Here is a 27312-nt window from a genome sequence, read left to right as displayed (position 1 = left end):
CCTCTGCAACATTATTTCCACAGCGAAAGACTACGCAGCAAGATATACACTGTAACCGCAAGAGTAACAGTTGCTCCCTCGAAGATAACCATTTCGAATGCACGGAAAAAAGGGAACTGACGTCCGCACGTCGTCGAGGACCTCTTATTGCCTGTATGACGTCAGACGGCGTCGCGTGGGCTAGAGTGACGTCCTCGTCGACGTGCAGAGACTAGTAAGAAGATTTCCGTCGAATGCTGGCGCCATGGGAGTATTCATGAGGTGAGGAATCCACAGGTAGTTGTATCCATCAGAAGTAACATGAACAGCGACTTGTAGCCCATTGCCTTTGCTATTGGATAACACTTGACACTTGGTTGGATACACAAACACGTTTTACATAAATAAAATGCTCAATTTCTTCTACTTCGCACTACTAATCTGGGTCACAGCCTCAATCCTGTATCTAGGCATCCACCAGCAACCAACATTCAAGAGGTTTCAATGTCAGGGCAAACAGCAAGAGGGACAGCCTCCTCCCCCTACTGAACTGCCAAGACATTATCCCGTGTACACAGGCTGTGCCCACCGGAGTGGTGTATAAAAGGCGTATCCAGAAAAAGAGACCCCAACCCAAACCTCCTCTTTTTCGGGCTAACCAGTGAATAATTCCATTTCCCCAAATCAAAGGCCTTTTCGGCACCTAAAGCCGGCAGGATCACCAGTTCCTGAACAGTTCACAGGTTTGACAAACAACCAAAAAGTTATCTAAGATCATGGCGGGTCAATCTCAACAGCATGAGACCAGACTGGCAAGGTACTATTAATTTATTAGCCACCTCTATCAAACAACTGGCCAGTACCTTAGACAGGACCTTTACCTCGGTATTTTTAGCAGAGTAATTGGCCTATAAGAGGTGCACAGGTCTGCAGGTTTGCCTTCTTTATGGTGGAGTACTAGGGTAGCCAGTCTGAGGTCACTGGGTAGGCTTCCCTCTAACCTGGACTTGTACAGCATGAGACTTAGTCATTCCTCCACCTGCCTTTCCATACATTTAAATTATCCATTAGGTCCAGGACATTTCCCCCTTTGAAGTTGCTGTATTGTCTCCAGGATCTGCCCCACATTTATTTACCTGTCTAGTAGTGCAGTCATCTTGGCAGGCGTCCAAAGTTGGGGTGTCTTCCACAAAATCCTGAAGATCATCTAAGGAGCACCACACCTAGGGTGATTTAGTTATTCTAGGTGCGATGCAAAAGCCTGAGCAATGCCCACCTCAGTAGAACAATTTTCCAAGCTGTGAGAAACAAGCAAACTAAGACCCAATCTGGTCTCTTTACAGACAAAGTGATTTCAAATAGGTTATGGTTTGGAGATAATCCAGTAATAACATTTATTCAGTAAGTCTCTTTGCTCTAATATGTACTTTCTTTGTGATCATAAGGGCTGCCTTTCTATTCCATTTTGTATGGTCTTTCCCTGTGTTGCCAAGTCTTGCATATTAAAGGATGATTTCCACAGGACAAACACATTTATCAATTTTTGTGCATACAACTGGGATATTTATCAAGAAGTTTTTTCAGTATTAAACAAGCCGTCTCTTTATGCGATGAGCCTGGAGCCCTAGAGCAATCTGTAGATCACCCTTCCATCTACAGCACAACTCCTAGGTGCTTTTAAATAAAAATAGGGGTTCCAACCCCAGTATTAAGATAAAGACACCTTCTACACAGGGCAAATCTAAAATAGGGGTGTCTTGTGCTTAACAGACTTCCAAAAACTTTTCAAAAATGTGGTAGGTTTAATTTGAACAATACTCACTCACCAGCAGTTGTCAGGTTAGTTGATGTGCTCCACCCAGTGCCTACTGACACAAACCTCTTTCACCTACAGCACTCTGAACCCGTTCCTGCCCAGTATTGTATTCTCAGAATTCACTATCTCAGTCTGCGCATTCCTTCCAAAGGCAGTCACACGTTACCCTGTTTCAGTGACTTGTTGTTTGCCAGTATGAATTATGGATGTTTTTAGGGAGGGAGGCAAAGTCATAGCATCCAAGCTGCACATCACGGATGATGTCCAGCAAGACTGAAACCAGTCTGGGGGGTCTTGTGCCCCAGTTTAGAGAAGACACGACATGGCAGCTTAGATGGATGGTTCCCATTAGAGCAGGTCCAGGACTGATTTATGCTGTGTTGCTCCCTTTTTGGAGCAAAGCAATGGGCACAAAAAACTGGAAGGGAGCAGTAGGCGCATGCCTGTGGTTGAGACTTTTGCAAGCATTCCACCCATCAACTTTTCTCATATTATTGGAATGGAAAGTGTGATGGGCATGCCAAAACATTGATCTTGTGCTCATTGCCACCTACGATTCAAGGTGCAACTTACTGATGAGGCCCAATGAGTTATACGGTTGCTTAGGTTCTGGGTGTGGCAGTAATCTAAAAATAATGGACTGGAATAAACCCCTTTCATTCCTAGTGGTTAAGACATTTGCAAACTTCCATCACCTATTGTTGTTTTAATGTGGGATGCTAGCTCATAATAATACAATGGCATTCATTTATTTAATAAACTATTAGTCAAGGGTAGGGCCACCTTCTGCAAAACGATACAGCCCCCTTTCTGAGTATTTTTCAATTACTTGCGTATGCTGCAATTTAGTTAACATATCTTATGATTCATGGCAAGGGAAGCAGGAGGCCTGAAAAAATGTATGATTCTAATGTGGTCCTGCCGCTGAACAAAGTCTAACCACTCTGAACTGATCACATTTATCTTTTCAATAATGTGCATTCGATCGGTCTTATCTAATCTGCCCACAGACACCATTCATTATTAAAAACCTTGAGGAGTGCCATCTCTACACACCTTAGATTGATCCAACTGAACTACTAGCACGCGACATACCTTATCTTGATACGCTTGCATCGGGCTGGCACGTTCCCCTACCCGGCCTGCTTCTGCTGCTCAGAGGCTCCGGCTGATTTTTACCATGTTGTTTGGGCTTGCCCGTCCATTCCCATGCATTGGCAGCGAGTGCGCAAAAGGCTCCCCGAGGGATCTTGAGCTGACTCCTAGGGTGGCTCCACTGGGGATGGTTGACGAGTTAGGAGTCTCTCAGGCTGACCACACGTTGATGGGTGTCGCCACGTTGGTGGCTAAAAGAAACATTGCTCAGCAGTGGAATTCCTCTAGTGCCCTGACTGGCAGAATGGAGAGGAAGAGTGGACTGGTGAGCCCAACTTGAAAAATCTGTTTACACTGCCCACGGGTGTCCCGGGAAACATGACAAACTGGGGGGAGGTGGGAAGCATATTATGGACTGGGGATGTTACATGGTTGCAGCATGTTACAATGTGACAGTGAAATGTGCATGTACATGTACTTTACTTGGTGGTCTTGAAACTAATAACATTTGTTATTTTTAAAAAAACTTGCGAAATGTCTCTCTTATTGCTTGGGTAGAACTGTAAGGGTGACTGGGGCTCCTGGGTTGGCATTATTTTCGGCTAACCCACTCAAAAAGGCCACAAAATGTTACTTTAAAAACACCGATCTCGGTCTCAGTCTCAGTTGTGAACTGAAGGGAGAAAAGCCCGAAGTTGTTACTCACAGCCTATGAATGACTGAAAAGCATACGAGTTTTCAATCTCGGGAAAAACACTTCGAAACTGAATGTGCTTACAATCAACACTTTATTGCAAACTTAAAAAAAACTCACTGTGTTGAACTTTTAAATCAGCAATCAATTTTAACATTTATGACTCTAAAGGTATGGCACAATCTGATTCTGAAATATAAGTATGGTAAGTGTTATAAGCACAAAATAACCCCACGTTTCCATGCAACTTTCATCATCCAGGTCGCTTTTTGTGTTAATCTAAACCAACCTTCTATTCAGGAGACAAGGCGCGGATATATAGATTGTTTTGGTCAGACACAAAACACATTGCCCACATCAAATAAATCTTGTAAATACATCTGTATTAATAGGAATGAGGCAGGCCTGAAGGCCCATAACTCTTTCACATTTTTTCAAATGTCCCACAAATGCTTAAAACCAGACTTGGGCTCCGGCTCACGTGCGCACCGGATCTGGTAGACTCCTTTGTAAAGGACACCGCCAGTTGTTAGGCCCAAACAACACCTGCGAGCTTTGAAGCAGCACGGATCGCAGCCCTTCCAGACACAGGAAATTTAGAGAAGGAATAATAAGAAACGAGTGACGCACGTACAGAAAAAAAAATGAATCCTGGCACCAAAAGCTATTGCTCTGAAAAAAGTCTGTCGACTGTCTCTTTGTTTAATCTCCAAAGGCTTTGGGCAAGACTAACAGTTGGAGCTGGGATACTCATCCCTTGGCATTGTGGTAAGGCCCCAATCAATGAAGGGCCACAAAGTATGGGCAATCCCAGCTGCAGACTGAACACCTGCCAAATATCAATTGTAAAGCTTATGTATTGACCGGGTGAGAGAATGCAGCACATTCTTATTCACGCGTGTTAGAATGGGGAATAAACGCAAGCAGCAAATATTTCCCATTGTCTGGTATGCAAACTGCGCATGTTCACTATTTGCTCATCCGGTTTTCACTTGAACTACAGAAAAAAAATCGTCCTGGCAAAAGTCCCTGCTATGCCTAATTGGCATCTAAACTGTGACAGCGTTGGGTGCCTCTCCAATTTATGCCCGGCTCAGTATTTGCGAACCGATCAGGAAAGAACCTAAAGTAAAAAAGCTAAAATGATAGCTGGAGAAAACTGTTTTTTTCGCAACTATGACGAATCATGACTTTATGCCGCTTTCACCCAAACTACAATAGGTTTCTGAGAATATAATGTATAAACTGCACACAGGCCAGACTGAGAAGGAGCACTAAAATATGTTTCCCAATGGACACATCCTCTAGAGTAAAGCAGGCTATTTCAGTCGAAATGTATTACAATTGTCCATAGCGAATTTATAAAAATACTCTAAGCGCTTCAGCCTATCCTGAAGACTATGTGACACCACACGATCTATTTTAACTGGTGAGCAATTAACATTTCAATCTCAATTTATACAGCAGGTTGTTCACATGGCACGTACTAACGACTATTTTATTTAGAAAATGCTAGCACCCACAGCTTTGGACGTGCCTCTTCACATCAGGGGATGTCCACAGAACACTAGATCCAAAAGGAAAATAGCTATTTAATATACAAGGAACTATAGAAAGGAACGTAATTCTGGGAACACATTAACCTATCATGTCCTTCAATATTTAGCAAATAACAGCGTATGAAAGCATGCCTCGATTCTGGGAGCGTATTTCCAACATAATAAAAGTACCTTACCCACTACAAGTGCAACCTGAGCACTCACTGCTGCTAAATTTTGGGGTATAGAGCAAGGGTATCAAATGGACTGAATGTTCTTTTTAAAAGGGAGAACCAATCAGGTTACCGTGCATGTCTTGCCGCCAGTAACAAATTAGTACATGCAACAGAGTACCACAATCGGCTGCCCACTCCCATCTAAATATCTTCACAAGGTTGCTTTAGAAGGCAGGGCAGTGAAACAAAAGACTGCTACCACCCGATGGCTAGGTCCGGTGGTCAACCCTCCCCCCCACAGGTAGCGAACCTTGTGTGGCTTCAGGTTGGCCACAGGGTCTGACCTGCAGCCAAGCCCTGCGTCCAACTCCCTTACGCAGCCAACCGTACGGCCTTTGGCGCAGTCCCCTTCCCAAAACCACTTCAGGCTCCTGGGACCCAATACTCCTGGGCCTTTTATTTTTTAGAGGGGGTGCATGCCCCCTCACCCCCACCCCCTGTAGTGGTCCCAGCCACCCCATCATCCCCTATCGCTGAGTCACCAGGGACACCGGGGACCCAATTTTTCAGGGTCTTCAAGTGGAGGGGGGAGAAAGATCCCATCCCATAGGGCCAAAACATATATGTTAACGAAAGAGGGCGCACAGCCCTTCTCACTGAGCCAATAGTGGCCCCGGAAACCCCACCTCCAGGCAACACTTAACTTAAGGGCGAGGGGCAGGAGGCCCACCATCCCCAAGCCTATAGTGGCTCATCCCCCAGGACCAGTCTTTCTTCTGGGTGGGTGCCCCTCAGCCTGGGTGCTGCGGGAGCTGACATTACTCCCACCGGGCAGGAGCAATGTGTGTTTCCCTGACCACACGTTGGGCTGGAAAACTAAGGTGTCCTGGGAGTAGGCCCCCGTAACACAGCCATTGAGCCTGACTCAGGTGATTGGGTCCCTAGAGCCTATTAAGGCTCTGGAAGGTGGGCCCTCCACTTTGTTATGGCATACTTCTTATGGAGAGTGGGGCAAATGCAACCCCCTATGGCTGGGGGAGGAAGGGGGCATTTGCCCCCCCCTCCCTCTCCATAAGAAGTATTTTCCAGTGTCCCCTGAGCCCAGGTCACTTTCCAGGAAGGAGCTGTGGTGGAAGGGAACATTTAAGGTTCGTCAAACTGCAACAAAGTTATTAACAAAAATGTTCTATGGAAACGTGGTCCCAACTTAATGTTCAGTGCGGTGACTTCTGCTGGACAAAATAAAGCTACTGATATCTCCAAACTGGCATGGCTACTTTTAATATATAGTCTTGAAGAGGGACAGATGACAGCAAAACCTATGACCTTACCATCAATCAGGGAATGCCAAACGTGAGCATTAGTTCAGTAATGGGTTGGTATCATGTAAAATATATTTTTTTATGTCATTAAAAAAAGATGTTTTGGAGGAATAAAAAACAGTTCTCAGGAACGTTTTTCAAGAAACTTTTAGTACCTAGAGGGGCACGAACTCCTGTAATCCATTCCTACACTATTAGAGTGTCAACAATATATCATTTATGACTATTCACTCTGTCCTTAGTTGTGCTTCAGACATTTTATGGTCTGCCTGTACTCAGGACTGGAATAGTGGTGAGCAATAGTTAGTGATGCTAAACTGACAGAAAGTGACCAGAGCAGCACATTTACCAAGATCTGCGTCACTCACATTTTGCACTTATCCCATATAGCTAAAACCTATAGAGAACTTCAAATGACCTTTCATCCTACGCAACATGATTTACATTTTGCAACATAGAAACTAAGGTTAATGGAACTCTGAACTGCCGGAAGATAAAGACGATGTTCCACCAAAAAGTAAAAATATATATTCTGTGATAGTCTAGAAAGAAGGAAAGGATTTGGTCTTCTGCACTGTCTCTTTACTGTAAATGTCAACGAATTTAGCCTACAAGTTCTGGTGGCATTCGCCAAAGTCAATATTCACATAACGCAGGAGTCCCACACGCTCCTGCAAGTACTGTTTGAGGAGCTTGTAGCTGAAGCATTTCAAGTAGAAGAGCATCTCCTGGTCACCCTCTAACCACATGCAACTACACAAGATGACTGACAGTTTTCCGTGGCAGTGCCCCACCTCTGAACAAACTGCCTGTCAAACTCAACACTACTAGTCACTAACACTGTTCAGATCAAAACTAGAGCCTTAACTGCTCTAACCCTCCATGCTAAACCATGCTCTCCACCCTTTTGTTTACTGTCAAATACACTTTGCTTGACTACTGTATAATACCATTCTGATTAGGTCTCTCCAGCATAATATATTTAAGCCTCCCTTGTGCTTCTTGGACACTTCACCTGTTACATAAACTACCCGGTCACAACACCGAAATATATGCAATTACTCTAAAACCAATGTACATAATCAATCTCATCTATTCAACCTTTATAACTAGGTAACCTGTAATTTCAATCTGACTCTTCTCTGTGTAACTTATGTCACTCTTAATTGACCTTTATAACCTGAAGCAACACATTACCAGGATGTTATGTATTACTACTCTATACCCAAGTGCCTAGAAGAAATAAAATTTTGCAGTATACACTTTATAAGTACAATAAACAAACCAATATTCAAGGGATGAACAAGTTGCCTGCGCATTCGAGCATAGCTAAAAACACTTCCTGCCTAAACACTGAGGCACAAGGACTTCTGCCCCTTTTCAGAGTGTCATAATAAGACAAGGACACACATGCGCTCAGTTGTCCCAGCCCATATGCCAGAACTTAACTTACCAGTTGTGAAAGGTAATCTTGCTGCGACAGACAGGTACATTTTAAAGAGCAGATTAGGTACGTCTCTTAGATTGGGTATACTCTGAGACCTTTCATCAAATCTGTTGGCTGGGATAATGACCTATAGCTAACTGTTTGACCAATAATATCTCGACCCTCTAACGTGGCAGGACGCACATATCAAACTTTCAGCATGTATAATGATTCCCAGCTATGCATGCTTGGCTACTAAAACAACCCCCTGATTGAGCGTTGGAAGATCACCATGCTGGAAGACCCCACGATCTGTAATATTTTTGTGTTGGCAGCATATGGTCAATAAGTGCAAAGAGGCATCTGATAACACCCAGCCACTGATACAGCAAGAACTACATGTGGCATGTAATCGGGGATGGGGGGAGTAAAGTCCACTGTTCAGGTAGCAAAACCTAGAAGATCACCTGTTCATAAGGGGTCTGTGCAGGCGTGGTCCCTTTTAAATTTTGTGACCTATAAAATAATACGCACATCGATGCAACGCTATAGACTCCACGCTACCCAAGGGGTCCGAAAAGGAAACGTGACACCTTTGTGGTATTGAAGGTCCAACATAGCTTAGATCTACTTCAAAACACACAAAAGGCTTGGCAATACGCCGTACAGATTGGTTTGGCAAATAAAGAGACAGAGCAACATAGCAGCTGACATCCCTTGACAAACCACATGAATGTTGGTATATAATTCACATGTTCAATATTTATCTCCTCCAACAGCCCAAAATTTTACATTTCCCCATCCAGGACAGGCTCAATGCGAAGAACATTCCATATGAAATAGTCCAACAAGTACATGACCCCAGCTGAATAGAAAGTTTTAGATTTTAAAGAGCAAACAAACCAAGGAACTGCTACTTGCGCTGTCCCTGCCTGGGGCACCAAGTGAGCATCTCTGGTCCCAACCCATAAACGAACATACAAAGGGCAACACCAGGGTAGGACTAGAGGATCAGGGTCACCAGCAGGTCAGCGCCCCTCCAAACTATTTGAAAACACAATTAAAAAATGATCAATAAGAAAGAAAAAAAAAAAACAATGGAAAATAGTTTTGATCCGGGATCCCCGAGACTGAAGAGCACTATTATTTAGGCAGGCGAGTACATGTGATCAAACTGCCATCACTCAGTGCAAGAGAACCAGTGGTTGAAGTGGACTGACCAATTTCCCCATGCTGTACGCAAAATGTGAATGTCTGTTGAACAGTACAATGGATGAAGAAAGCTAACCCCAAGCATCTCTGTGTATGCATGTATATAAGTATTTATTTGTTATTTCTGGATTTCTCTGATTACATGACACAAGGCAAACACAAAAAGCTGCTGCTAGGCTAGGCCTTAAAAAAATAAAATTAAAAAAACACAACAACAAAAAAAACACCTTACTCTCGAGAGAAATGTTCTAACCAGGATAACTTGGTTGGTCTCCGTGATAAGAATGAAAATTCAAACCCCAAAGCAAGCACGGGCAAAGAAAAAAACGCAACATCAAAAGTCTGACAAATAAAAGCGTGGCCAATAAAACAGCACGGTTAGAAAGTGCAACTGAAGAGAACGGAGAACAAACGTAAATGTTTTCAAACCCAACTCTCTAGCGCACAACTCAACCTAAAAACACGTTGCAATAGATATAAGTTGTGAAACGAATGCACACCCAAAAGAAATATCCAAGTCTATTTTAATTATAACAGCATAGCACTAAGGATTCCACACTTTCTGTACTCCACTCTATTTTCAGCAGGCAGCATGACAATGTCCGTATGTCACTCAGAGTATGAGCTTAGTTGTATTTATAACACCAGTTACTGGTGTAGACCGCTTGGAGGAGGACAGGCAGAATGAAACTTATTTTAGATATGAACGTTCTGCTCTAATGTACCACAGGAGTCAGATATTTTAAAATTGGCTTGCCCCAACATGTATCCTCAATCGAAATGAGGACATTACAAGACCCAGAGCAGACTGAAATTTTTCAATTTTCAGAACAAGGGACAGATACTTTCTTCATTTTTATAACCATCATTAATATTACATTTGCTAAAAAATGTTAAAAATAAATGTTGTTTCAGGGATCAAAGATTGATTGACGTTATGGAAAACAAGGCTCTCAATTCATTCTAATACAAACAGCAAAGAGGAATGTACCTTAAGCTAGTTTAGACCACAAACTAATTTTGTTACAGAAGTCTCTGGAATTTGCAACCACAGTTTCCACATTTATGTCCTCCATTAAGAAAACCCAGATAGCAACTGGTTAACTTGTACATCTTCCAAAACTTCTGCAGTGAAATGTATTAGTTGTACAATAGGTTTACTTACAACCAGGTTAAATACAGAACAAGCAGAGTCGAAAAACGCTTGTAACCGTTTTTTCTTGACTAATGCAGAGGGCATCTAGATCAAAGTCATGATGCTCCTAAGCAGTAAGTGCAATCACAATTTAATCTCCAACAGTTATGAAATATTTTTTTCTCTATCTGCAACGATTTATAAACTACTTTGGGGCTGGATATATCCGGGTGCAAAAAATGTTTGCATTCGTTAGGTCGAGCATAGCAGCGTGCAATCACTGCGCTTCGACATGTGGTAATCTATTCTCTGGTCTTTAACCATGCCCAACTCATGGCCATCACTTTCATTCATTCCTGGGCCTGCCTTTAAAAAAATCCCTAGATGATGTTGGTAAATGTTTTACGTTTGTCCCGCCTTAAGGCTGGTTTGTTCTGCCTTGCAGACTGTCCCTGTTGCATGGATTATTGCACGACTGCCAACATAATTTAGTGTAGGCGCATTATTTTTTCTTTTGTCTCTCTCCTTCGCATGTGCTTCATGGCGGCCATGGCACTTTGATGTTTCCTGCAGGGCAAACTCGATCGGAGGCATTGGAGTTGATCGTTTTGAGCTGTTTGGTGTTGGGCTGCTTCTCCATGTGAAATGCCTCCACTTTCAGACTGGTGTGTCTGCATACCAATCCTATTGAGGACTGATACATGTATGATGTCTGCGTATCGCAGTTTTACTTGGTGGGTGTGTCACTTGCAAATCAGCAATGTTTTTCAACATAATTATGTTTTTAGTTCTAATTTCTCCCCTGGTGCGTCCGCTGTGGTTCATGTTCCCGAAGCAGGGGCAGTGTTGATGAAAGAAAGCCACACGGCCGTGTCCTCCGACACACCATTGTTCCCCCAACCCCCCATCTATACCTTTCGTGTTACTTGTTTCTTTTTAGCTCTACTATGCTTGCTGTGTTCAGAACTAATTGTTTTGCTGTCTTTTTGTAGCTCATTTTCAAGCCACAACAACAACACTCTTCCTCAAGCACAATGGAGTTATATTGTTTTTATGGTCTTCCCCACACTATTTTAATTCACTCTTGAGGTTGCCCAAGTATGCTTGGGAGGGGTGTAATTTCTACCCTGGTGCGACCGCCACGCTTCATGTTTCGTGAAGCGGGCGCCATCTTGATGAAAGAAAGTTGCGCGGACACTTTCTCAGATGCGCAGTTGTTCTCCCCAATCAAAAACCTTTGTGTTACTTGCTTAGTGTTAGCTCTACTAAGCTTGCTGTGTTGATAGGTTTGTTACAAACATTGTTTTGCTGGCCAATGCTAAGACTCGAACCTCGTTCACCATTTCCAAAGTCAGCTGTTCCGCCCATAATGCTACATATGTTATTGAATCTATTCTTTCATAATAATTTATCCATTTGTTTCAGCTCCCAGCTTTAGCAGCCTTTGTAATACCCAGTTTTCTAACATAACGTTTCATTTTTGTTCATAACTAGTTTCTATTTTAGTCCCTTTAAATGCAACATATTGCCCCTTTAGGCAGTTTCCTGGCTCTCCCTTTTACCAAAGCAAGGGGTGTATTTAAGAGGCCCACATTACACTTGGTAAAGCTTTTGAAAATGCAAATGGTTGAAAGGGGTGGAACAGGAGGGTGCAGTTGACCATTCTATGGAAGCCATCCTTTTCTTATGCTTAAATACAGTTTACTGAGAAGTGCTCACAACACTTTCAAGCTGTTTTATGGGTTCTCCAAGATGGAGACAGCCCTGCTGTGATAAGGACCAGGAATCAAAGGCTTTGTCTGTTTCACAGACTGCTGTGCCATATATGGACCACTACTTATACGTTTTATCAAGCGGTAGGGTGAAAAGCAAGAAAAAAATGAATTGCAGGTGGGAGATTTGTACAGTGATCTTAACCTGAAGCCAGTTTAGCCCTTTACACACGCACAAATTAAATTACACAACTATACATTCTTTTATTAGCAGGCATAGGGATAGTGAGTAATTGGTCTAAAACGACAAGATTTTAAGGTCTTGCTGACATTATTTTATAAGTACAGAGATAGTGAGTAATTTGCCTAAAATAAAAATACATTAAGCCTACGCTGAAAGGTCTGTCTATAATCATTAGTTTCGCTCTTTTTTTTTTTTAGATGTTCTTTTATATGTAATTGGTTTGATCCCAAGCCCTTTCGGCTTTTCAGAGGTATTATTCCATGCACAAATTTTTTAATTGCTGTTGGAGTTTTATATCACGCAAAGTTAACAGGAATGTATTGGAGCGCTTTACATAAGCAGAAGTTACATTATAGATTGATTACTCTGTAGGCACAGCGATATTAGCTATTTTGCCACAATGCAAAGCATGTTGAGCAGTTCCCAAGACTACAGCCTAACTTACTAGTGGTGGCTTCGTTCGTAGCCCTAACAAGCTTGAGGTGTTGACGAAGTTTATTAAATATTTAGTTTTTACATTGTCGTATTATATTTTTTTTTTATTTCGTGTTTATTTGGAATAGTTTTCATTGTGTCTGCCCTGCCTTATTGCCACACATTATAAGTGTAGAATTAAAGGAAACTGCATATATCTGTAGAACTTTATTTGGTGCTATTTTATATCATGTGTTCAATCCCAACCCTACTGGCCTTTTACAAATAGCTGTATAGAATAATTCGTTTCTCACATTTTTATTGTTTTATTTTATATGAGATTAGGTCACTATGTACCCCTTTCAGCCTTTCGGAGCTATTTTTCCTATGTTTATATTTAAATTTTGCACACTTTTTTCAGCCCTTTACAAACGTAGATTTTTACATTTAAAAATAAAAATGAAATAATAATGGGGTGGGGGAGTTTTCATATAACGCAAACTCAACCGGTAATGCTGGCTAGGAAGAAGCGTGTGGCAGAGGCAAGCAAATATTCCTGAACCAGACTACATAACCCAATGTGTAGTGATTGTATATAGCTATTCAATCCCTGGCGGCACAACACCCAGAATAATGTGTTGCATGGCTAAACACTTATAAGGTCACAAAGGCGAGACTTATTGGCTATGCCAAGCAGTTCTGGTAAACCTTTGAAAAAGCAGCCCTTTGAGTATTTTAGACATGTGCTTAAACAGTAGGCAGAGAGAAAAGCTATAAAACTTATGTTTATAGGTGACACAATTGTTTTGCTAATACGCGATACATGTTAACACAAGTTTAAAACTCGTACACTCTGCAGTTAAAAGTCCTTCTTTAAAAACAGCAGTGAAATTCGAGCCTTTTCATTCCAGGGGCTTCCCTTCTCTCTCTGAATTGTTTGTGGTGTTTGTCAACAAGCCATTACTCATAAGCACCTATATGCAAATGTGTGTTGAGAGGTATTAGCAAACATGCATTTTTTACTTAAATGGGGGCCTTTTGTCCCCAGGATAAAGGGGATACTAGGGTACGTGGTGTGTATGCTTTAAAACCTAGAACCTCGGCATACTACTGTTTCCCAGAGTTCCACGTGGCGCTGCCAAAGCCTCTGCTTACATTCCATCTACAACAGCAAAGGTGGCTTACGCAAGGTATGAACAAGGGGCTTCGCTAGATATTCAGATTTATGCAGGCCAACTCCACTGAAATATTTCCTGGATTCCATGCTGCACATTCCTGCCCAGAGTGTAACTAGACCACTTTGCCAGTCATGGTAGGTTTTGCTCATAAAATTTGTGTTTTTAGGTTAAGCAGAGCAGTGCACAAGCACTGCTTTTCCACATGTAATCTATTCTGTGGGCTTTAATCACACCCATCACTTTAACTCATTCCTAGGCCTGCCCTTCAAAAATCTCTTGATGTAGGTAAATGCTTTACGTTTGTCCCGCCCTGAGGCTCTGGTACTGCATCCTTTCCCTGCGTCGTACACATTAGGTTAGGCATGCAGGTTTTTTCAGCCACCATGTTATAAGTGTAAAAGCGTTAACGTAACCATGTTGTTCCTGCTTACATTTCGCATGCTTTACTTAATCTTGCATTCTCCATCAGTGTTTGCTTTTTCTGGGATGCTACTTTTTTTTTCCCCAGCCACCATAATACTCTTGCCTCATAACCGATTTCCCGGTTCTCCAGCGCTGCATGGTCATACGAATGGCAATAGCGTTAAGCAAATATCATTCCACTGCATACAAAAAAAAAAAGTACAAATGTCATTTTCACCGCCAAGAGCTCTAACTTTCACAAATGTGAGACCGATTGCATTGCAAATGCTTATTTTTACTCTGTTAGCGATTACGATTTGAGCAAAAATAGTGCTACCTTTCAGGGGTTTTGCACACTGTATCGCCAGCACTTAACTGGTGGTTCAAAACATGCTAGAAATCAAGGCTCAAATAAGCGTGAACAGAATTTTCGACTGGTACACCTCTCCCCTTGCCATGCCTAATTTTTCTGCAACAAATGCTACATAGTGCGCTAAAACCAAGTACTGTCAGAATACAAACCCTAAAATGTGCAAAATCGGTTTAACACTAAACTTCAAACAAGGGCTGAAGCGTTTCAGAACTGTAGTTAACAAACTCTGGTGCAAGAGAGCAAATGCATTTACTTTAAGGTACGTGCAAGGCCACTAGCTAGCTGCCATAACTAAAGGATAGTAGCAATAATACTGTTTTCTAAAACGAGAAAATCAAACAAGCATTGGCAAAGCCAAGAACTATAGAATAGTAGCAATATCAATAATAATGTTTTCTAAAAAGAGAAAAGCAAACAAGCATTAGCAAGGCCACCAGGTCTTCCTTTAATGTGCTAACGCCATTTGTGCATGCCTGCGTACATGTTTTTCCACATTAACGCTTATCTACTGTTCTATGAAAGTGGGATGTCAGTGTTGTAAGAGGAGCTAGCAGTGTCCCTGACGTCAGAGGTATACGCTGCGTCAATGCTGTGTCTGATGACAGTGGTGTAAGGTGTGCGAGTGGTACCCGTTTCAGTGATAAGAGCGAAATGGGCTAAGTAAGCTGAGACAGTAGTGTAAGCGGTCAGTGGTGTAGTAATGTTAGTGGTGTAAGCTGTGTGTGTGTGTGTGTGTGGGGGGGGGGGGGAGGGGAGGGGAGGGGGGGGCAGCGATGCGCTGTACGAGTTGTGGTGGAAACTGTGCAAGTGGTGTGTGTTTGTTTCAGCTCTTTAAACGGCGTGGATGGCGTCAGTGACGTGACCAGCAAAAGTGACACAAATGATTATCCGATCCTGAATAAAGGCTTTAAGGACCCAGCTCAACAGTTACATGTGATGTGTATCTTCAGTTCTGCCTGTTTTTTGGTTTGCTCTTCTCAAAAATGCAAAGCACGGCACAGGAAAGCCTGACTTTAATAAGGACCGGCTCCATCGTGAGCCCGGGCAAGCAGAGGCCTCGCGCATGCAGATGGTCATGAAAATGGATTCTTGTGCGTCAGTAAAGCGCAGGTGCTGTGGGGGCCACAGTGCAGCAGTCTTTCCTCCATCTTGTGCCTGCCATTGAAAGCATGCTGTGCGCGCGAGATCACGGTGTGCTGAAATGCATTCTACTCCCATGTTACGAGGCAAGAGATATAAGCCTACCCACTCAAAATATACAGGACCTGGATACCAATGACCCTACTGTTTATCCCACACTTTTAACGCAATGTATGCGTGTAAACCTCTTGACGTCATTGATTTCATAAGGAAGACTATTTTCAAAACACGTGCCATGTGAAAAAGCATCGCTGTATTGCAGCAGATTACTCACGCATAATCCATGACTCTCAAATGTATTTACAGCGTGTAACCAGTACCATGCATCAAATGCACACAGATGCCTCGTGGTGCCTAGTCTCATTTTTATTTATTACAATATGGAGCCGTCACACCATGACCTAAGACCATCTTATTTTGTAATGCTTGTCGCATTGGTGAAATAAGACTATTCTCTGCAAGTCTGTTCACTTTATTAGTAAATCTTCAAACCACACCAAAAAAATACATAATTTACTAATATGCAGCTTTTGGCTAAAGAAATTATCTGGAAACACATGAATTTGATCTAGTAATGATTCTCATTTTTGTAGCACAAAGTACTGTCATATTTCCCCATTTTCTTTTGTCAGCAGCTTTGACCTCCATTTGGTTGAAAGTAATACCCATTTTTAGGCAAATGTATATCCTTCGAGCATGTGAATTAATGGAAGTCAAATGAATAACTGCATATCAATGGGCATGATAGTGGGTCTGGATAGATGAACCTGATCTGTTTGTGCACACTTTTTCACAAATGTTTCTTTATAAACGAGGTAAAGCGAGGTAAGTCCCACCCGTTCTACAAAGCAAAACAGTAAACGGCCTGCAGGAGTGACTGAAGGTACATCTGTGCATTTTTTGACAGTCTGAAAACCAGTTCCACATATCGCATCCCACATGGACATGAAGTTACTCTAATATTTTAAGTGTTTCTTCTTCTAACAGCCAAGACACACCTTTTCTAGCACCACAAGGTTGATAGATTTACTTTAATCCAAAAGGTGGTTCATGTGAGTGAAAGCCTTTCTCTATATCGTTGACACTGCGGGCTATGACGTTCCTCGGAGTTGCTGCAGTACCCAATTACTGCCACTGTGATGCAAAGTTGAGGCTACCGCACAAACGCGGCACACAACTGTGCAGTGAGGGATGTTTGGTTAAGAAAAAGATGAAGAAAGTTATGTACAATTACATTACAGAATACTGGACATGCCCTATTTTTAAATAACGATCTTTTATATTTTATGCCTAGTTTTCTGCAAGCAATTTATTATTATTATTAATTTATTTTTTAAAAGGAGACCAGACAAGTATTTCTTCGTGATTACATGCACAATACGTTAGTTTTAGGTGGGGAAGCTTTCTTTTTTAATTGGCTTGTGTGTTCACTTAATAGTTTGTGTCACATGCTGAAAATTCCGCAACACATACACTGAAATTGAAGCGCTCCCCAAAGAGTGGAGTGGAACACCTTAAAGCCGTTAGCATTCAATTGGAGAAATTATCCTCCGATGACTCTCTTACGTATTTCTTTATGGAATAGTAAAGTAATACCTTTTTATAAAACATCTAAAGCTACCTGCAGGAAGACCAACAAAATGCAGAGTGGTGAAAAATGAGGTTGGGAATGCGCAATTTACAAACGCCACACACATCTGTATGTTTTACTTTCCAGATTTTACTTTATAAGTTCAACATGTTGAAAAGATAAGCAGGAGCTAACGAAGACTGCATCAGAAAGACTGCATGGCTGAGTGCATCACTGTTGACAAATTAAAATAAACTGGAAGACAAACAAATCTACACTCTTCCTTGTGTCCCCTTTTTAGCATGAGCGCGCAAGCACTCTGACGTGTTGTAATCTATCTGTAGGCTTTTAACAACGCACGCCCATCACTATCGCTCATGGGCTTGCCTTTCAAAAATCCTATGTTATCTTTGGTAAACGCTTTACATTTTTCCCTCCTTGGGGCAGTTTTGTTACCGCCTTGGCCACCAATCCTGTTACATGGATAATTGCACCTTTGCCGATACACTGACTGCGAGCGAACTTCCTTTTAGGTCGAGGGCACAAGCGCTCTGGCATGTTATCTGTGGGCTTTTAACCATGCCCACATCATTCCCATCACTATCACTTGTTCATGGGCTTGCCTTTCAAAAATCTCAATCAATCAATCAATCACTGCATTTCTAAAGCGCGCTACATACCCGCGAGGGTCTCAAGGCGCTGGGGGGGGGGGGGGGGTGCTACTGGTCGAAGAGCCAGGTCTTGAGGAGTCTTCTGAAGGCCAGCAGGTCCTGGGTCTGTCGTAGGATGGTGGGGAGAGTGTTCCAGGTCTTGGCGGCGAGGTAGGAGAAGGATCTGCCGCCGGCGGTGGTTTTTCAGATGCGGGGGACTGTGGCGAGGGCGAGGTTGGCTGAGCAGAGGCTTCGGTTGGGGGTGTGGAAGCTGAGTCGGTTGTTGAGGTAGGTGGGTCCGGTGTTGTGCAGTGCTTTGTGTGCGTGGATCAGGAGCTTGAAGGTGATCCCTTTGTTGATGGGGAGCCAGTGCAGGCCTCTCAGGTGGAGTGTGATGTGGCTGCGGCAGGGGACATCGAGGATGAGTCGGGCCGAGGCGTTCTGGATGCGTTGGAGTCGTCTCAGGAGCTTGTTTGTAGTTCCTGAGTAGAGGGCGTTCCCGAAGTCGAGTCTGTTGGTGATGAGGGCCTGGGTAACGGTTTTTCTCGTGTCGAGGGGGATCCATTTGAAGATCCTGCGGAGCATACGGAGGGTGTTGAAGCAGGACGCGGAGACGGCGTTGACTTGCCTGATCATGGAGAGAGTGGAGTTGAGGATGACCCCCAGGTTGCGTGCGTGGTCCGTGGGTCCCGGGGCTGTGCCTAGTGACGTGGGCCACCAAGAGTCGTCCCAGGCTGATGGGGTGGGTCCGAGAATGAGGACCTCCGTCTTGTCTGAGTTCAGCTTCAGTCTGCTGTCCTTCATCCAGTCGGCTACGGCCTTCATTCCTCGGTGGAGGTTAGTTTGGCGGTGTGGGGATCTTCGGTGAGGGATATGATCAGCTGGGTGTCGTCGGCGTAGGAGATGATGTTGAGGTTGTGTTGTCGTGCGACGTGGGCGAGGGGGGCCATGTAGATATTGAACAGTGTCGGGCTGAGGGAGGATCCCTGTGGGACGCCGCAGATGATCTCAGTGGTTTTGGAGCGGAAGGGTGGGAGGCGGACGCTCTGGGTTCTGCCGGAGAGGAAGGATGTGGTCCAGGCCAAGGCCTTCTCTTGGATACCGGCGTCATGGAGGCGTGCTGATAGGGTGCGGTGGCAGACCGTGTCAAAGGCTGCTGATAGGTCCAGGAGGATGAGGGCGGCTGTTTCTCCTTTGTCCATCAGGGTCCGGATGTCGTCAGTGGCGGCGATGAGGGCGGTCTCGGTGCTGTGGTTACTGCGAAAACCAGATTGGGACGGGTCCAGGATGTTGTGGACTTCGAGGTAGCGGGTCAGCTGTTGGTTGACAATCTTCTCGGTCACTTTTGCCGGGAAAGGGAACAGGGAGATGGGACGGAAGTTCTTGAGGTCCTTGGGGTCCGCCTTGGGCTTCTTCAGAAGGGCGTTGATCTCGGCGTGCTTCCAGCTTTCTGGGAAGGTTGCTGTCTCAAAGGAACAGTTGATTGTTTTCCGGAGGTGGGGCGCGATGGCTGCGCTGGCTTTGTTGAAGACGTGGTGAGGGCAGGGGTCCGATGGGGATCCGGAGTGGATGGAGTTCATGGTTTTGATGGTGTCTTCGTCGCTGACGCTGGACCAGATTTATCATTCAATCAATCAATCAATCACAAGCTTGTATAGCTCACTACTCACCCATAGGGTCTCAAGGGTCATTGGTAGATACTTTACTATTGTCCCTCCTTGGGGCAGTTTAGTTACCGCCTTGGCCATCGACCCTGTTACATGGATAATTGCACTTTTGGCGATACATTTGACTGCAAGTGAACTTCTTTTTCCTTTTGTGTCACCTCTTCACGCCCAAGCTAACGGCGGCCGTGGCGCTTTGAATCGGCTCGCTTATTTCAACTGTTTTACTTTTCAATTTATGTGTCAAGAAAAGTCCAGTTAGGAATTTACCACCCTAATATCTCTAACTCATTCCTCTTTGCCAATACTTGTTTTATTGCATAAGCTGATGCAGCCTTATAGGCTTCAAGTACAAAACACACTGGCACATACATTGTCTCAGAAAGAAAAGCAACTAGCCAGTGAATATGCTTTGACTTAGGCATATAAAAATCCTGTTATTGGGTAACACCGGTACTCACAAGAGCCCGTGTGAGGCACCGTTCAAAATGTGCAGAGTTAAAGGAGCTGACATTATGACTTGAGCAGGGAAACTACTGTGGTGCAGCCTTTCCTGTCAAGTGACCTACGACTAAATTTACATACCCATAATTCCATGTCACTTCTGACTCCTCCGGTTGTTTCTTCTTATGGCAACAAGTGTTTTATCAGTGTACCAGATTACAAGTATTGTAAATTGATTGTACTTTAAAGGGTTTTCTAAGATGAACTTAGTAAACTAAATCACCCTGATAGTCTGTGGAACGGTGTCTCCTGGCGGCACAGACGGCGGCCATGAAACATATACTCTGGTTTATTTTTAAACCAAATCAATCTTTCGTCTTTTACTAAAGATTTCCTTGGAGAGGAACATTTAAGAGTGCAGGGTTACCCTTATTTAATAAACGAAAGTGTAACTATAATAGTAGACTGATTGATTATTTGCTGGTTCCTCAAGTGTCACAACATTCATTTGTGTTCCGTCAACGCGTTTGGGGAGTGATTCTTACTGTGACGCAATCAACCTATAGCACTGTTACATGACATAAAAAAAGGACGCATGCTACACAAAAAACTCCATATCATCCAAAAGGATCCACTACCATGTGGGAAGCAGCAATATATAACAACATGTAAGGAAGGATAAATTGGTAAATAAAACACAAACCTGTATCCAATCTCGGTTTTATTTCTGGATCGGCTCATGCTCTCCTTTCTCATTATTGAGAAATTATTTAAATCCCCTCTGTGACTTAATTGTAAAGATGTTTTAAAGTATACATTTACATATATATATATATATATATATATATATCAATGTACGTATATTTATATCATGCCACATTCAAACGGGCGACTTTGAAACTGGTGAATAAAGTTCGAATCTAGCACAATTAACCTCCTGCGATCCTGAGAAAAATCACTTAATCAACCCCTGCCTAAAAACCACAAGCAAAAGCAAAGCCAATAGGTTGTATTTATGCATGATCTATCAGCTTTGTATATGCTATTTCTTAGCCATGTACTGCAGCATGGCTGCTATGCAACATGGCAGAAAGAATATTAAAAAAAAAAAAAGTTCTATGGCGCGGTCAACGCTTGCTCCATTCACAGCACTTTTTTTATTTTGACCCATGCTGCCAAGCAGCCGCACAGCTGTACAACATGGTAAGCTGTACAACATGGAAAAAAGATTGACAAAGCCAATAGGTCTCGCATAGGTGAGACCTATTTGCTTTATAAATGCTTTGGGAAAAAAGCAGTATGATGAGGATAGCGCTGGGCGTGTCTAACTTATTCATTAGGTTGAGCGCACAAAGGCTTTGACCGGTTGTATTCTATCTGTGGGCTTTTAAACATGCCCACCTTACAGCCATCACTATCACTCGTTCATGGGCTTGCCTTTCAAAAATCCTTTGTTATCATTGGTAAATGCTTTATGTTTGTCCCTCCTTGGGGCGGTTTTCTTACCGCCTTGGACACTGACCCTGTTACACGGATAATTGCATTTTGCCCATACGTTTGACTGCCTGCAAACTTCTTTTTCCTTTTGTGTCTCTCCTTCGTGCTCATGCTCACGGAGGCTCTGGTGCTGTGAATCGGTTCGCTTATGTCAACTGTTTTAATTTTAATTTTCAATTTATGTGGCATGAAAAGTCCAGTTAGGAATTTACAATGCTAATAGCTCTAACATGAGGAAACGCAAGACCAATTGCATTGCAAATGCTTGTTCCTTTTGTGTCTCTTTCACACTCATGCTCATGGCAGCCGTGGCGCTTTGAATTGGCTTGCTCATGTCAACTGTTGTACTTTTCATTTTCAATTTATGTGGCTTGAAAAGTCCAGTTAGGAATTTACAACGTTAATAGCTCTAACTCGAGCAAACACGAGACCTATTGCATTGCAAATGCCTGTTGTCTCTGTGAGAACCACAGGTTTTTTCCCCCAGCAACGTTTATGGCAGATTCAGCTGAACAGAAAAACACTGTGCTGTGGTCCCTCAGAAGGCGGTTTATGGGAGAGAGGTATATTGTGGCCGTCGATTATGCATTTCCATATGCCACCCGCTCTCACATCGGGAAAATATATTATAGAACGAAACAGCACAAAACATCGTAATAGCTTTCGAGAATAATACACTAACCTGCAGTGGTTTTGCTGTTTTTGGAAAGCGCACATTTGCCCTCATGGAGCCGATGGCGAATTGAAATTTCAGAGAAACCCTATTTGAACATCCCCAGAAGGTAAGCTCCAACTCCACGTGAGTCTAGCATCGAATTTGAAGGATTATGACAGGAAACTAATGGCGGGTTCTTTCCTCAATAATAATGTGGTAAATGTCTTGAACATTTAGTAGAATGGCAGGGGCTGATTCTATGTCACATATTGAGGGCTAGACAGAAATACCTACGGTGACAAAGCACTACAAAAACGTTAAATAAAAGAAAATATGATTTACTGTGTCAAATTAATGATGGCCAAATGGAATGGTTCCTGGGAAGGAAATTTCCAGAAAGGACAATATTCAAGGTATAATTTCCTGCGGCTTAATAAACCCAGGTCATCTAGTGGAATGACCAAGAATGACCTAAGACTAGACAAGTTGAGAGATTTCACACGGTTGATACCGACAAGAACTATATGACATACCATTTCTCATTCACTAGTGTTAAGATAAATCCAGCTGCTGTTAAAACACAGAGCATACCAACTAGAAGTAAATGTTTACCAAAAATTCATTTTAAACTGAACAGGGAATCTTGGCCTCAACTCCACTCATTCACTTTTAAATGCACTGCAAATGGAAAAAAAGCTTAACCTCACTTTTACTGAGACACCAAATTATAAGTTAGTGTTTGAAAAACATTGTACCCTGCAAAGTTGTCAAGTGGCCCCATGACGTGTAACACTTTCGGGAAGTTTTAGTTTATTGTACTTTGCGTGTCAGCCCACAACACTTAATAGGAAACCTAACTACAAGTCTCAAACTTCAAACTGCAGTAGTCTGAAACATTACTGAGAGGGAGAGAATCTGTCTTGTATTCCCAATATTCGTACTTCTCACTCAATGTAAGCATGACTGCACCTGAAACCTTCCAACCCAGCCCAAATTTCTATAAGCTGTTATTTTATGCCATCAATCAGCGAGTAGAGACCTTAAGTAGATTAAAAGCTGCATCACTCCCTCACCTCTCCAACCACATCAAAAGGTTGGCTAATTCCAACAACCTCTAGATAGTGTGTAACTAAAGATTTCTCGAACTACACCACCATACTTGTCTCTAATCAGGCTGAATGAAAATGCTTGGGAAAGAGGTTGTATTACCACTCCTAGGTTAGCTGTTTACAAGCAATTCTTCTTAGGGCATTATCGAAGTAGATGATTCAAGTGTGCGCTTGACCCCAATGGCCGTTATAAATAAAGTTGAAACATTCAAGTGGTAGTTATTGTAATAAGTTTATAGGCAAATTAAGTAGAATCCTTGCAAAATGTTTTCTGCATTATCAAGTTTGCTTGGGATTTACAGTAGGCTGAAATAAATCTTTCACTATCACTAAAATGACTAGTACTTTGTGCCCGAAATCTAGGAATTAAAGGAAAGGTTTCCACTTACCTCAATTAAGTAAATGTATAAATGAATATCCATTTATTCTGCGGGCTGAATGGCAAGAGCGAAACCTGGACTTTCAGGTTCTACACAATCGGAAACTCGTGACGCCCTCCATTGCTGTAAGAAATCTTTGAATGCATGCGTAGGATGAGTGGCTGGTTGATATTAAGGCACAGCCGTTCATACGGACCAGCAAATGAGGCAAGTTAGGCTGGAGGAAATGGTAGGGCAGCAGAACTGTATCAGGTATGGGGCTCGTCGTCCTACATCTGAAGGCAGAAACTAAAATCTGGGACTTCTCCCTGCAGCCTCATTCTCTGCGGATGAGCTGCACTACCCGAGAGTCCTTCCCTGGCAATAAACTACCCATTTATTATTCAAAAAGGCAAGGTTCTCAAAAATGTGGTGGGGTAGTCCTTTTTTTTTTGGGGGGGGGGGGGGGGGGGAAGGGGTATTATTCTTTTAATGCACATGGTAATTAAAAATAACAAATCATTCTTCAACACATCTGTCTTTTCTCGGTGGCACTAACTATTTCATTTGTCCCCAAGTCAAAGTGTTCAACGTTTCATCCTGAATAGATTTAGGATATGGGATATCTATTTTTGCTTCCTTAAAGACCTAAAAACCGTCCATTATGCAGCTAACAAGCTGCTTCAATGGGAGAGGCTAGCCAGGAGGAGACAGGCCACGAGACAGACCAGGAGAAGAATGGCAGCCTCTGTGCCAGGTGTCTAGAAAGCACCATTAAATGATTAATTTTACAGCACCAACGGAAACTAGACGTACCCTCTTCATACTGATCCCTGCCAAAAGAGCACGTTCCCAGCTTAGCTCCCTATACACTAGGTGTACTTTCTCCTTCCCCCAACTTTTTGACTCGAGTGGATGTACATGCAATCTTGTACTCATCCAAGTATTAGCTCTTACATTTTTCTTCCAAAGAAAAATTTCAGACATTGACGCCTCGTATGTCCCCGTTCGATGAGTCCGACAGAATACATTTAAAATCAGTCTTAACCTTCTCTGCAGACAATGTGAATTAGCCAACAGGTCTGATGTAGTCACCATTTCTTACTCAAAATCTGGATATCTTATTATGTCTTTTATGCACCTACGGACTAAATATGTTAGAAGCACCACAAACTGGGCTGTGGTAATCCAGCAGAAACAGAGTCACCGTTCTGATGAATGAATCCTTCTTTCCAAAGTCTAAATGGGGCACAATATTTCTGGCTGATCTAAATTCATATTTCTAGCTTTTGGTCAAATCTCTGATTTCCCTCAATAAAACACCTGCACTTACGAAATATCGAAAAATCGCTCTTCTGTTGTGCATGGACCCCGAGTTACAGTTCAGGACCTGTAAAACCAGGAAAAAAGCTAAAATACAGCGTTAGGTGATGAAAAGCGAATAAGGAAATTCTTCAACAGTCCTTCTGCGACAGCAGCATTCTCAAACGAGTAGCTAGAAGACCTGTACAACTGTTAGATTTAACTTCTACCCTTTCTCTTGCTAGCCATGCCACTGGGCAGTCACGGAGCCCACCTGACTGACTACAAGGCCTCACAGAGTTATACACACCAGATTGGGACCCAATGTATAAAAACAATGCACAATATAATCGAGGTAGTGATCAAAATACCACTGGTGAAAACGTAAACCTCATCCGATGGCGCAACGGGACATAATCAGCTTTGGAGTGGTTAAGGCAATCTGCCAGCACATTCTAGCATCTGATCAAATTAAGAGCAGCATAGCTTTTCTAGATTTATTTTCGTCATAGGATTCCTACGGGAAACGATACACACACACGAGCTGCGAATGCCTGTGGCACATTTACCTAGGACTATCTGTGTCAACAGACCCATCATAAGGCCGTTGTGTTTTTGTGAGGCCAGTTTTCGTTTTAATGCTTCAGCAACATGCAAAAAGGCGTCACTGCTTTCAGGCTACCGCCAAAAGGCATACAATATCTGTCTGCACAGACGTTTGAATTTTAAAAAGGTCTTGGCACAGAAATCATGTTTTCAAAACCAATTTTACACTCTATGTGCTATACATAGAGAGACCTTGACAACCATAAACGACCTCACGATCACTAAAAGCATAGAAATGCTGAAGTGGGCGAGATAGACAGGGGAACAACACTCAGCAAAGCTTGAACAACCTCTTGTTTTAAGTACCTTGAAAGGTCCCAGCGGCGCGTTTGTGAGGGTATTTCTCCTTGTCTGCATGCACCGAAGGAGAGGTTTGTTTTAACTCTTGATACTGGTGCAGTCAGTTGTCAATGAGCAGCAACTGTGGTGGGTGCTGTCGTTACTGCTAATATCCTAGGACCTCAATATACTGCGCTCCTACTACAGAAAGAATGTCCTATCTCTACATTCTTGTAGCTTGGCTGACTTTCCTTCAGGGGACGCAATACGTTTGGAATTCCGATACAATGTGATCCAGTAATCACTCACAAAGAATTCAATGTCTAGACAGTGCTGTGTTGTAGGGAAGTTCACCTTTTCGGTGTGGTCATTTTTCACCTTTGGTGGACATTATATTTTTTCTGACTTTTCAACTCTGAGCACCTTGATGCTGCTAACCAACACTAAGTTGCCTGTGCTTTCCCTTTGAACATGATTGAATTGGTATATTCTCAACGGGCATATTTAACTTACCTATAGGTACCTAGTATATGATGCAAAGTGTTTGGGCCTGGAAGTTAAATGCCACCCATGGGTCCCACAGCACCAATTGTGCCATTCACTACAGTGGCAGTGAAAACATGGCTTCTGCCCACCCTGTGCAGCCTAATCGTAGCTGTGCAAAAATTGCAATTTGACCAATAAAAATAAGCCTTTTTGACAAATGAAACCTCCACTTTTAATAATATTAATGCCACCCTTATGTCCCACAATGCAGAATGCAAGATATCTGAAAGTAGGACTTGTAGAAATTTAAAGTTAGAATGTCCGAACAGTGACTAGCACCCAAAAGCTATTTTCACTGTGGCAGGCCTAACTGTTCTATGTCGAAAACCAGAATACAGGTTAAGATACTAATACTGTATCTTGAGAATCGAACTAGATAGAAAAATAAATCACACAACTTTTTTTTTTTTTTAAAGTCATTAGGAATCCAATTTAATTCAAATCTTGTTTGACAGGTCTGCCATGAGAACAGTAGGGGTGCACTTGAGAAGAAGAAAACAGGATGGCAAGAACTCTTGTGCATCCGCTGTCTGGTAGCTGTTTGTCCTACCAGACATCTGTCTCTGGGTACACTGCAGGCACAGTGGTTGCTTCAAACTGGATTTTAAAGCTAGATGCGGGAGGACACTAATTATAATAGCATACTCCCTACACATACACACCCATTCCTCAGAGCCCGAGCTGAGTGTGGCCACAAACGTTCACCATCTTGAAAATGCCCTAAAGGGGCAGGATTGTCCCAAGGACCATTTAGTCTATTGGTTGGGGCGTGCCC

General features: G+C 42.8%; 1 protein-coding gene and 1 non-coding gene across 2 annotated transcripts in view; one reads left to right on the top strand and one right to left on the bottom strand.

Moving 5' to 3' along the window:
• Nucleotides 1-27312, bottom strand: part of MICU2 (mitochondrial calcium uptake 2) — an 840968-nt gene that overhangs the window by 763498 nt on the left and 50158 nt on the right. The gene's annotated exons all lie outside the window — the stretch shown is intronic.
• LOC138252459 (U5 spliceosomal RNA) lies at nucleotides 20524-20637 on the top strand. Its single transcript, XR_011195205.1, has one exon. It is a non-coding gene; the product is annotated as a U5 spliceosomal RNA (small nuclear RNA).

Source organism: Pleurodeles waltl, chromosome 8, assembly GCF_031143425.1.
Source record: "Pleurodeles waltl isolate 20211129_DDA chromosome 8, aPleWal1.hap1.20221129, whole genome shotgun sequence".
Classification (NCBI taxonomy): domain Eukaryota; kingdom Metazoa; phylum Chordata; class Amphibia; order Caudata; family Salamandridae; genus Pleurodeles; species Pleurodeles waltl.
The sequence above is the reverse complement of the archived record's forward strand: the minus strand, read 5'-3'. Positions and strand labels throughout refer to the sequence as shown.